This window comes from Octopus sinensis, linkage group LG8 (assembly GCF_006345805.1).
Source record: "Octopus sinensis linkage group LG8, ASM634580v1, whole genome shotgun sequence".
NCBI lineage: Eukaryota > Metazoa > Mollusca > Cephalopoda > Octopoda > Octopodidae > Octopus > Octopus sinensis.
In genome coordinates this window covers 50,126,414-50,140,027 of record NC_043004.1, presented here as the reverse complement: position 1 = coordinate 50,140,027, position 13,614 = coordinate 50,126,414, and positions in this window count along the sequence as shown.

The window sequence follows — 13,614 nt, the reverse complement described above, 5'->3', positions numbered from 1 at the left end:
TATGTATGTATGTATGTATGTATGTATGTATGTATGTATGTATGTAAGTATGTATGTATGTATGTATGTATGTATGTATGTATGTATGCACGTATGTATGTTATATATGATATGTATGTACTTTATATAGGCTATGCATCCGACGTATGTATGCTAGTCTGTATTCTGTATACCTATTTCTGTAGCTGTATGTCGGTCTCTCGAAATAATCAGATCATTTCTATCTCACGCCACATATCTGCCAAGAGAAACCTACTCATATCTGCATTCCTTCATCTCCTCCAACACAAGAGACTAGGAATGGGTTAACAGAAACGAGAAAGTATGTTTGTATTAAAATACACAGAAACGTGTATGTGAGTGCTTATGTGTTAATACTTAATTGGTAAGAAGAAAGAAACGTAATAACGCAATACTTATATATATATATATATATATATATATATATTATATATAATATTTAAAATATCCACATGACGTCTACTGACCAGCCTGAACAATAAGAATTTTCAACAACACTATTTTCGAAAATTCTAAACATTCACGTGACCTCTTTATTATGGCCAATAAGAAATTTTAGGCGGGACACTAGCCAAATTTTAACTTCTCTGGAGCCTTTTTTCTTACCCCAACACCAACTTCCATTCAAACATTCACGTGACCCCTTCATAATGACCAATCAAATTTTTAGGCGCGAAACCAAGCAAATCCAAAACAACTCTGGAGCCTCTTTTTTTCACATATAGAGACAGACTCTAATCTCTCTTTTATATTTTGATAAGCATAACAAATGCGCAACCGGTAAAAAGAACTTTCACCTAATTAAATTACTTAAATTACTTCAATTATTTGTCAGCATTTTCTTCATTTCCTTTTTTATATATCACCACTCGTGTTCGACATCTCCTTTTTTAAATATCATATCCCCGCACGAGATACAGAAAATGCCTACAAAAACTGAAACCACCCTAATCAACTTAAACGAAGAAATCCTACAGGAACTCAAAACATCAACACCAACCTCCTGTACTAGTCAACAAATTGGACTCTACTAATGAGGAAACCATTACCGGACACAAACCCTCCGAAATCGGCGATAAGCTACAAACTCTGTGTGATACGATCCACACCTTTTTCACCACCACCAACCCAGCCAAAAACAAAGAAGAACCATGTCAAATTGATTCATACAAACTGAAAAATCATATAATCCCAGAATGGAACAAATCCCTCAGAGACAGAAAGTTCTCCTTCTGGAAAATGATTAGAAACAACAACAAGGCCGAGATATACGAAAAATGGATGAACTCTACTCCTCTAACTCTTCCCCGCAAAATACAATTAAAGCCATTCCCAATGAACCTGAACCTCAAAGACGACTTAGGGAAAGAATGGCATTAGAGAGACTGAAAACAGAGATTGAACTTCTCAAATTAAGGGCCCAAACAAATGAGGAAAGAGTCAAAACAATCGATGAAGAGATCCTCCTCGTAATAAATAACAAGGCCGAAAGCCTACACATAGAGAAGATCTCCAAGTTATGGAAAGATGACTGCAACAAAGAGAACTAAAATCCCTACAACGTGGGAAAAAAGTGCCGCCTGGTTCCTAAACTATGAATCGACTTTCAAAACGGATTACTCTTCCAATAACCCGTTCATAAAAATGGGAAAACCAGGAACCCAACCACACAACTACTACTCCGCCAACCCTCCAACCTTGAACAAAAGAAGGAAACAGCATATTGAAGATGTACCTTCTTACCCCACGTCCATAAGGAGGAACAAGAACCCTGGAAACTCTCACCACCAGAATTACATTAACGAATTTCCCTCTTCAAGGAGACGCTATACACAACAACTCAACAACTACTCGAATACCTTATTAACAAATAAAAGAGGATCCACTACCAGGATAGACACAACAACATCCACACCACGAGGGGACAACAAGGTAATTTTCACTTTCTCAACTCTCACAATACACAACAAACCCATACCACTCGATACAAGCACCCACGCAGGCCACTCATATCACCACAATCCATCACAACACAAAGAAACACACACCAACACCCGCAATACAGGAACACCCCATTCTATCCACAACCACGAACCCGAACCATATTTCACAACAAGGAATATAACAACACACAGGACCCCTAACACCAACAGACAACCCCTCTACCCCAACCATTTTTTAGACACAAGCATACAGGCAAACAAAATAACACAGGACAGGGAAGAGAAACATAAACTAATTAAAGTCATCAATTTAACCAATACAGAACCCAACCCCAACCTTCTCAACTTACTCTCCAAAGGTCTGAAATTCACACCAACCCCCCCCACGTCCAAACTACTACGAAATGAAGGAAGACATTACAGAATTTTGTAGAAAATTGCGACTTAGTGAGGAACTATTCGACCAGCACAATGAGGATGAGTCACTAGCTAGAAATAAAACTACAACTACACCCCACGAAAGGTAGAAATAAAATCCTAGACGAATTCTGTGAGCACATTACAAACTTCCCCTACCAACACTTACACAAACCAAAACCCAAACCAAACCTCAACAAGAAAGAGTGGGAAGAATTAAACAAATTAAAAAATGAAAGATCTATCACCATTAAAGAGGCCGATAAAGGAAGTGCAGTAGTCTTAATGGAGACAGAATACTATATCAACTTAGCACTCTCCACCTTGGAAAATGGAACATATTACGAAAAGGCTGAACACTACAATCAACAGAAAATTATGAGAAACTTAAAAACCCTGATCAACCCCCACAAAGAAGAACTCACTAACAAAGAATTCAACTTCAACACACTCACAAATTTCACTAGTAAACCAGCCTCTTCTACGGTATTCCCAAAATTCATAAAAGCGAATTAATAAGTAAGGCATGCAAGGAAGCCACAACTCTGTAATCAATGTCCCCTCACCAAATGACCTCAAATTGAGACCTATAATAGCAGGTCCCGCTTGCGAAACCCACCGCCTTAGCAACTTCATTGATACCCTTCTCAAGCCGTTCCTCAAACACATTAAAAGCTACATAAGGGACGATCTAGATATGCTCAACCACCTCCCCAATACACTTCTTGCTGAACAAACCCTGCTAGTAACATTCGATGTAGTCAATCTTTACTCCAACATCCCCCACAACCTAGGAATAGAAGCTATCCAATTCTGGCTGGATAATTACTCCAACGAACTCCCACACCGCATCAAAAAGGAATTTATTTTAGAAGGACTCAAATTCATCTTAGAGAATAATTTCTTCACCTTCAACAACAAATTCTACAGACAGAAATCAGGGACGGCAATGGGAACGAAAACAGCTCCCACTTACGCCAACTTAGTCATGGGATACCTGGAAATCACCCTCTATAATAACGTTCTTAACCAATTTGGCACCACTCTCCACACACACATAGAGAAGAACTGGAAGAGATATCTTGATGACTGCTTCATCCTTTGGCCCGAAACCGTCGAGAAGCTTAACGAATTTCACACTCTTATAAATGGGCTCAACACAAACATTATTTTCACAATGGAATACAGCCCTCAACAAATTCCCTCCTCGACATCCTCATTAAAATTCACAACACAAAAAAAATAGAAACAGACATATACTACAAGCCCACAGACTCCAAGCAATACCTCCCTTTCAATTCATGCCACCCTAGACACGTTAAAATTAACATTCCCTACAACTTAGCCAAGAGAATTTGCACTATAGTCTCCAATAAAAACACCCGTCTCTTACGTCTACAAGAACTCAAGGGCACATTAACAAGCAGGGATTACCCCACGTCACTAATTGACAATGGGATCCAACGCGCCCTAAAACTCAGCACGCAGGAACTTAGACGCCCTAAACCTGTTACATCGAAACCCCATACTCTACCATACATCTCTACACACAACCCCCTCAACAATGAAGCTTTTGACACCATCCTCCAGAACATTCCTGTATTACAAAAGGACCATAGAATGAACCAAATCCTCCTAACACACACGAAATCATAAAGAGCAAAAGGCAACCCAAATCATTGAAAACCATCCTAACAAATGCCAAAGTACTGCCAACCACAACAACTAAACCCACAGTAAACAAATGCAATAGACCCAACTGTGGTATATGCATCAACCTAATAGAAGGTCCGGAATTCCTTTTTAAACAAGGACAACGTTTCACAGTAAAACACAACTTCACATGCGCATCAGAAAACCTAGTATATGTCTTAACTTGCTCGGGCTGTAATGAACACTACATAGGCCAAACAAAAAATAGCCTCCGCCAACGCATGACTGTCCACAGATCCCAAATAAAAATACAGGAATATAGAAAAATAGCATTTAGTGCACATATTGATACCTGTGCCGCACAACTCCATCCCAATTTTAGAATCTTTCCCCTCTACAAATTTAAAGACAATGCCACTCATACCCAGCGAATAACCATGGAATCCCACCTTATTAATAAATACAGACCACTTCTAAACACATCCCCTAACACGAACCCACAACAAACACACTTACACCTGCACACACACCCTACACACACCTTTACCCACCCGATATTAACACCATGACACACACAAATATATGGTTCCACACATACACATAATTGAATACGGGTGCAAAACATCCAACACTATTTTTTGGAAATGGCTGTAAATATTGACTTCACACAAATACGTTGCTTCCCGATACAGGCACAAGGCCAGCAGAACTATAAATATTGAAAATTGTACCCACACACATACACATATATACACGCGCGCGCGCCCCAACATACATATAAACACACACACACGCGCGCGCGCGCACACACATACATACATACAGCTCTCCCTGTTCTAAACGAACTTACTTATCCAGTCAAGCGGAAAATACACTCCCTAACTACGCGCTAAAAAGCTATTTAAAATATCCACATGACGTCTACTGACCAGCCTGAACAATAAGAATTTTCAACAACACTATTTTCGAAAATTCTAAACATTCACGTGACCTCTTTATTATGGCCAATAAGAAATTTTAGGCGGCACTAGCCAAATTTTAACTTCTCTGGAGCCTTTTTTCTTACCCCAACACCAACTTCCATTCAAACATTCACGTGACCCCTTCATAATGACCAATCAAAATTTTAGGCGCGAAACCAAGCAAATCCAAAACAACTCTGGAGCCTCTTTTTTTCACATATAAGAGACAGACTCTAATCTCTCTTTTATATTTTGATAAGCATAACAAATGCGCAACCGTAAAAAGAACTTTCACCTAATTAAATTACTTAAATTACTTCTTCAATTATTTGTCAGCATTTTCTTCATTTCCTTTTTTATATATCACCACTCGTGTCGACTCTCCTTTTTTTAAATATATAATATATATATATAATATATATATATATATATATAATATATAAATATATATATATATATATAATATACCATATATATATATATATATACATATATATAGTATACATATAGATATATACCTATATATATATGTATATATATTATTTATGTATATCTATATTTATATATATATATATATATATATATCTATATGTATGTATAGCAAGATATTATATAGTATATATATATGGAATAATATATGAGGTATTGTGTGTGTTCTATAGAGGCGCCATGTGTGCATATACTAGCGAGTAGAGTTGTGTGTGTAATTTTGATGTGTATAAATATCTGTATAAATATATCTGTATAGTATATATATAATGATATATATATATACATGTCTAATATATACATTGTATAACATCTTCTCTATATATTTTCTTATATTTTTTAATTCTTTATTGCCCTCAAGGGGCTAAACATAGAGTGGACAAACAAGGACAGGCAAACGGATTAAGTCGATTATATCGACCCCAGTGCGTAACTGGTACTTATTTAATCGACCCCGAAAGGATGAAAGGCAAAGTCGACCTCGGCGGAATTTGAACTCAGAACGTAGCGGCAGACGAAATACCTATTTCTTTACTGCCCACAAACATGCTCATATATAGAAGGCGGGAAAGATATGCAGTGATATGCATCTGGAAAATCCTAGAACTTGTACCAAACACACACACACACACACACACACACACACACACACCACACACACACACACACACACACACGCACACACACACATACACACACACACACACATTTAGGTACGTATTTCTGGATATCATCGTCATTGGTTATCGGTTCCTAACGTGCCAACTGCTTTTCGAAGAATGAGTTTCTGTAACTGAGTGCAGAGCAAACATGACAAAGCACTGCTTCCAGAGAACACTGGTATCTTGGTTCAAATGTTAATGTTTAGATATTCGCCAAATTACACTGACAAAGGATACATACGTACATGTAGACATTCATGGATTCGTATTTGTACAAATAATTATTGGTGCAATTAGCTATATTAGTAAATGTTTACATGATAGTCCCATGAAGCTACGCTTTTCTAGCTGACAAATACGTTACAAATACATAAACAGAAATATAGATATGTGCAAGATTTTCTAATGTTCAACATATTGTAACTATCGTCTCTTATATGTGCGCGTGTACTTACATGTATAATATATTTATGTGTTTCAATAGTTTTATTTTTACTGAGTTTCCGGTGAAATCTTATCGTATTCTTTGTTAAATTTATCTTCTAAATTCATTAAGGATGTTTGTTTATGAAGGACATGTCTATGTGCGTACGAGGTATTTGTAAACCTCTTTTAATCACTGGGTTTATTTCTTTAAATTCATTGAAGATCTTTTATTTGTTTGCAGGGTATGTATCTGTGTATTTTGGTCAAGTTTTGCACACGCATTTGGACTCAATTTACAAAAAATTCCTTGTAATGAGGGGTGTTTCAGCATTCCATTTCACGTTATTGCAATTTTGGATATTTCCCCCCGTTTTGTGTTCAAAATCATTTCTTGAAGATGAATTTGTTTCCGTACCTGCAGCGTGACATAATCTCAATTTACTTCTTTAGTGCGTATTTAAAATGATTATGTAGTATCTTTAGCTACATTTGCAAATGGGTAGCTTCCGAAAAGTGAAGTATTTTCAAATTTCTCAATACTTCGAAAGAGTCAAAACTAATGTGCGCGCCCGCCCGCACACGCGCGCACACACACACACACACACACACACACCACACACACACACACAAGCACACGCACCCCCCCACACACACAATACAAGCAAAACATTCTAGACTAAATACAAAAGCACTCACTACTACACGAAGACCATTGCTTACTTCCTTCTAATCCAGAACCGTAACTTCAGAATAAGAGATGTAGGATATTATGTTACTGGCTTCCTAGCACATAAATAAAGACCGGGACAGTCACGGTAGGAATCCCCCTGATAATATAGGTCTACTCAATCAGAGCTGATCTGGGGTTAAGCAGAAACAAACAAGAACAACAACTCTTTGTAATTCCCTTCTCCGCCTTCTCCCCATATATTAGTTACATCTTTTGACAACTTCCTGAAGTTTTGGCCGAACAATAACTAACATATTTACCATCATGGTTTGAACAATATAGGTCATGTCCGCCTTTGGTATATAATATAGACATAAAGTAATACAAATATATCGCTCCCAATTAGACAAGTGGCTAAATATTCTTTTCTACTCTAGGCACACGGCCCAAAATTTTGAAGGAGGAGGCCAGTCGATTAAGTACGCAACTGGTACTTAATTTATCGACCCGAAAGGATGAAAGGCATAGTCGACTTCGGCGGAATTTGAACTTAGAGCATAAAGACAGACGAAATACCGCTAAGGATTTTGCCCAGCATTCTAACGTTTCTTATTTCTTTATTGCCCAATAATTAAATACTTTAAAATTAAATAAAAGAAAAACACAAAGCTATTACAAGTCATTAAATTGTAATCAGAATAAGAAATGTTTCAAATATAGACAAAGTATTATTTTATTTTTCAATTATGTATATTTAGAATTTTCATATACATATATATTTATAAATATATATATATACATATATATGTATGTATATATTAAAGTATACTTATTAATTAACTATTTTACTGTTCTATTATATTTTTAACCTGATGAGCGACTATATTTATATGTAAGTGATTTCTCTACTACTATAATCATTTCTTAAATATAGCAGCGAAACACGTGTCGTTTTTCTACCTATTATATACAATATATTATTTTTGTAATTAATTTAATCTTTACTTTTTTAATTGTTATTTTAATTTTAACTTTTCTATTTAAGGTTGTACTGGGTTACATGTTACCAGTAGCAGTCGAAAGTGACCTGGCATAATATATATAATATATATATATATATATATATGCAGATGTATACACACACACACACATAAAATAATATATATATATATATATATTATATATATATATATATATAATATATATATATATATATATATATATATATATATATATATATAATACGAGATCTGTTCAATAAATATCCGGACTGTTGCCGTAATAACGAAGCTAAAGCATGCAGAGTGAAGCCGCTTAGCACAGACTGACCTTGAACTCTGCTGTGTATGCGCACTAAGTTTTAACGTTTAACTCACTTCTGCTGTTTACAACTGAGAAAAACATCGCAGATGTGCGTGTAGCTGTGAAGGGAAATCGTTGAATCACCATCCGTGAGTTATCAGAGGATGTGCAGATTAGTTACGGTTCAGTTCCGTCCATTATCACTGAAGATTTGAATGTGAGACGCGTGTCTGCCAAGTTTTACCAAAACTGCTGTCAGCTGACCAAAAAGACACTCGGGTTTCAGTTGCACAGGATCTCCTTGATTGGTTCAAGAACAACGAAAACTTTTTGAAAACTTTGTGTAGGCCTCTGAGCTGGTATCGCCAAATTTTTGGCAAAATTTGATGCCGATTCTCTGCTCAAATTTCTCTGTCATGATGAATGCGACGACTACACGCTACACACAATCCTTCCAAGCACTGCTGTAAACAGTGGAAGTGAGCTAGAACGTTAAAAACTTAGTACGCATGCCCGGCAGAGTACAAGGTGCCAAACGGCTTTTATCTGCATGCTTTAGTTTCGTTACTATGGCAACAATTCAGATATTTATTGATAAGACCTCGTGTGTGTATATATATATATGTATATATATGTATGTATGTATATATGTATATATATATATTTATGTATGTATATGTATATGTATATATATATATATATATACATATATATATACATATAAATGCGTCGGTCTCTGTCTCTTTCTCTTTATATACATATAAGGTATGTGTATGTATTCTTAGAGCGTATTGTGACTTGTAGCTTATATAAATAGTGTATATAACGATATAATATTACCGGTGAAGCAATGATTAATAGATCGCAAAATTATAATCTTTTTTACATAACCAGTTGAACGGAAAATTATCTTGCTTACATAATCAGTCATATTAGAAGTCATTTGAAACGAACCAGCAACCACGGAATCAGACGCTGGGAAAAATATCTATTGTGAAACATTTGTGCTCTTATATGTAATCTTATGTAATTTCATATTTGTCGTCTTAAACCTATGAGTTTATATCGGCACTCTTTCACAAGTCTTACCCGAGATTTTACGTATCATGTTACTCGTGAATTTAACTATTGTCTTTTACCTGTATAATTAACATGCTATAATTTCTCGTTTGACAATTGCCGTCTTACCTATTGCCCTATCGTAGTCTTCATTCCTCATTTCGTATATCTGTGGTATGAAAGCCGTGGTCTTAGAACCATGCTGTTAGTTATGATCTTACTCGTCTTCGTAGTGTAGTTATACCTGTTTCACACACCTGTTCTACTAAACCAGTGATCTTAAATCCGAACAAATACCTGTGGTTTTATGTCTGTGCTTTTACACATATGATCTTACTCGTTATCTTAGTATTAGATCTATATTCTTATACCCATGCACGTGTAGAATTATGCATGTTTTCTTATAACTGTAATATTTTGGGCTTCATCTTTATCATAAAGTTTGAGGTCATCCACGAATAACAAATGGTTAACATTTTGTTGGCGGCTTTTGAATACATACCCAGCTTTTGAGCAATAAAATACTTTGCAGCATTTTTCAGCTCATTTCATTGAGTTCAAATCCTGCCGAGGTCAACTTCGCCTTTCATTCTTTTGGTATCAATAACATAAAGTACAAGTTGGTAAGGTCGACTTAATGAATTAGCACCCATTCTCTAAAATTGTGGCCTTGTACCCAAAATTGAAATTATAGTCTCATGAGCGTCTGGTTGAATGACTGCAATGGCTGAATGGAACAACAAGGCCATACTGTTTCATTCAGTCATTTCTGATGATAGCTGAATTTGTTTCTCCATTTCTGGCATGAAACTATTTGGTAAATTGGCTGTCAAGAAACAACAATGTTATATGAATGAAAACAAAATGTTTAGTGTTGTATATATTTAGTTAAATAACCATTAGTTGACAACCGTTTAGACTAGTATGTGTTTACTTTTATATACGTTGAGTTGAATATCTGTTTAGCTTAGTATCTCTTGATTTGTGCATATGTTTAAGTATCTCTTTGGTTTTAGTGTCTGTTTTGTATATGTTCAGTTAAAAATGTGTCTTGTTAGTAACTGTTAAGTGAATATAAGTTCAGTTTAATACGTATTTAGATGAGTATCTCTTCAGCTTAATTTTGTATGTTTATTTTAATAACTTAACATTTCAGTTTCTCATTTGTATGTTTTTAGTGAAATGCTTGTTTAATGACTGCTTCATGATGCATCTTTTAATTCGTATAAATTTGTTTTAACCATTTCATTGCAAAATTAAATGTCACTGTTATTCCGATTATGATGTTAATATATACTAAAAAATAGAATTGGTATTTTCTGCAGGTCACCTTGCCTCAATAAACTTGACATATTTCAATGGAAAATAGTTTCAAACATGGCATTCATCAAAAAGATAAATTGATACATAAACTGCTTTCCGCAGTTGAAGGCAATGATATTTTGAGTGGCTATATCTGATTTCTGTAATAAATGGGTCACATCGTATTTAATCCATATCTTTTTAGTTTAAATCGTGTTTACTTTAATACATATTTAGTTTAAAGCCAATATGAAATAACAAATGACGAATTAAACTGAATTTTTTTGTAATAGACTTTTTACTCTTTTTTTTTAGTCAGAAACGAAGGCAAGTGAGGGAGTTAGGGAGAAACAAATCTACAAACCAGATACTTAGCCGGAATAATTACAACAGAGTGGACTGTATTAAAAGTACAAATGGTTCTAGATGGTGGGGTTAAACTGGGTAATGGCTTTAGGCTACCAACCAAGTAAGGTCATAACCGAAAGGAACCCGGTCCTACATTCTTAGAATTTTGTCAATCCAGCGTTTAGGATAGGCAATTATTTTTTTAGAATAGGTACTTATTTATCGACAGCTGATAGGGCGGATTCGCAGGGGACGCGTCGCGCAAGGGCTAGTCGATACTAGCCCGTGCGATCGTACTGACAGTTATCCAGAGTCACCAGAATCGAAGGGCGTGAAGCCGCCACACGCCTCGACCCGCGCAATTGTATGAAAGCAGGGTTAACCTCTGATGGATTTGAACTCAGAGCGCATAAACAATATTAACCATGCTTGCGACCATATTACACACACACACACACAGACACGCGCGCGCGCACACACACGCACACGCATATATATATATATATACCGGAGTAAACACATAAATGTAAAACAAGGTGGAAAAAAGAGTACTCAAATACCAGTTGTAGAGTAATATGCTTTATTTTAAGCAGCAGAAAATTCAACAAATCTGTTACTCTGAGTTTCTCGTTGCCGTTCATCAGACAGTTTTTGCTAGAATCTAGCAAAAACTGTCTGATGAACGGCAACGAGAAACTCAGAGTAACAGATTTTGTTGAATTTTCTGCTGCTTAAAATAAGTATATATATATATATATATATATTAATATATATATATATATATATATATTATATATGTATGTATGTATGTATGTATGTATGTATGTATGTATCTATGTATACAGTAATGCCTCGATATACGAGTTAATTCCTTCCCGGAGAACGTTCGTAATGCGAAAACTCGTTAACAAAAGGTAAAACACGTAAAATCTTGTAAATATGGGGTCTCGTAAAGCGGGTCCTGATAAAATAAAATATTACTACATATATGTGTGTGTGTGTGTGTGAGAGAGAGAGAGAGAGAGAGAGAGAGAGAGAGAACAGACAGACAGAGAGAGAGAGAGAGAGAGAGAGAGGCAGAGAGAAAAGGTTGAGTTCCATTTCATCCTTTACTTTGTTATTGTAAATATTTTTTTAATATGAAAATGTTACAAGTATAAACATTTATAGAACGCGTATCTAAAGAAACTCAACAAACAATTAAAGATGGAGAAGAGAAGGTGTTAAAAGTTTTATAAAATTTTAATCCATGCATACGATCGTTTCGAACGGTAATATTAACATGCAAGATGCATGGAAAAAAAAAAAAATTTATTTAATTATAATTATAATTAAATTAATTACATATTACTTTTCTCCTCAGTGCGAAAAAAGAATATATCGGAAGAATATTATATTGTTACAGAAGACTCGATGGAGTGAGTATCATATAACACGTTCGGATATTCATTATATGATTACGTAAGATGAATGGTAAAAACATGAGTCTAGTTGTTGTGTATGAACTAGAACTGATGCGGCTAACGGATATTTGGAAATATAAGTGAAAAATGTTCGAGAAACATTCTCTCTATATGAAGATAAGTATTTATACATTCCATATAAAGCATTAAGAAGTAAAATATTATATTATATACACACACACATGTGTGTGTGTGTGTGTGTGTGTGTGTGTGGAGGCGCAATGGCCTAGAGGTTAGGGCAGCGGACTCGCGGTCGCAGGATCGCGATTTCGATTCCCAGACTGGGCGTTGTGAGTGTTTATTGAGCGAAAACACCTAAAAGCTCCACGAGGCTCCGGCAGGGGATGGTGATCCCTGCTGTACTCTTTCAACACTCTTTCTCTCACTCTTTCTTCAGTTGGCCTGCTCGCTTAGCCAGCGGGGTGGCGTCATTCGAAGGCTAAAAACAATGCGAACGCATTGTGACCAGCGATGTGTAACAACATCTGATGGTCTGGTCGGTCACGTGATCACGTGATATATATATATATATATATATATATAATTAAAATCACAATAAGGGTGAAAAAATTGAATATTAATTAATAACATCAATTTAAAACACCAAGTGGCCTAGCGTATAAAAACTGGCATACAGTAAAAATCATTAATACAAGTAATGAGAGAGAGTCCACATGTTGTCACTCTAACGCTAGATATAGATCCACGAAGGGAATCCACCACTAAAGAATTGTTCTCAAGAATTAGTTCAACGCGCCAAGAATGTATATATATTATATATATATATATATATATTATATATATATATATATATATATATATATATATAATATATATATATATATATATATATATATATATATATGCGTATGTGTATATGCATATATATATATATAT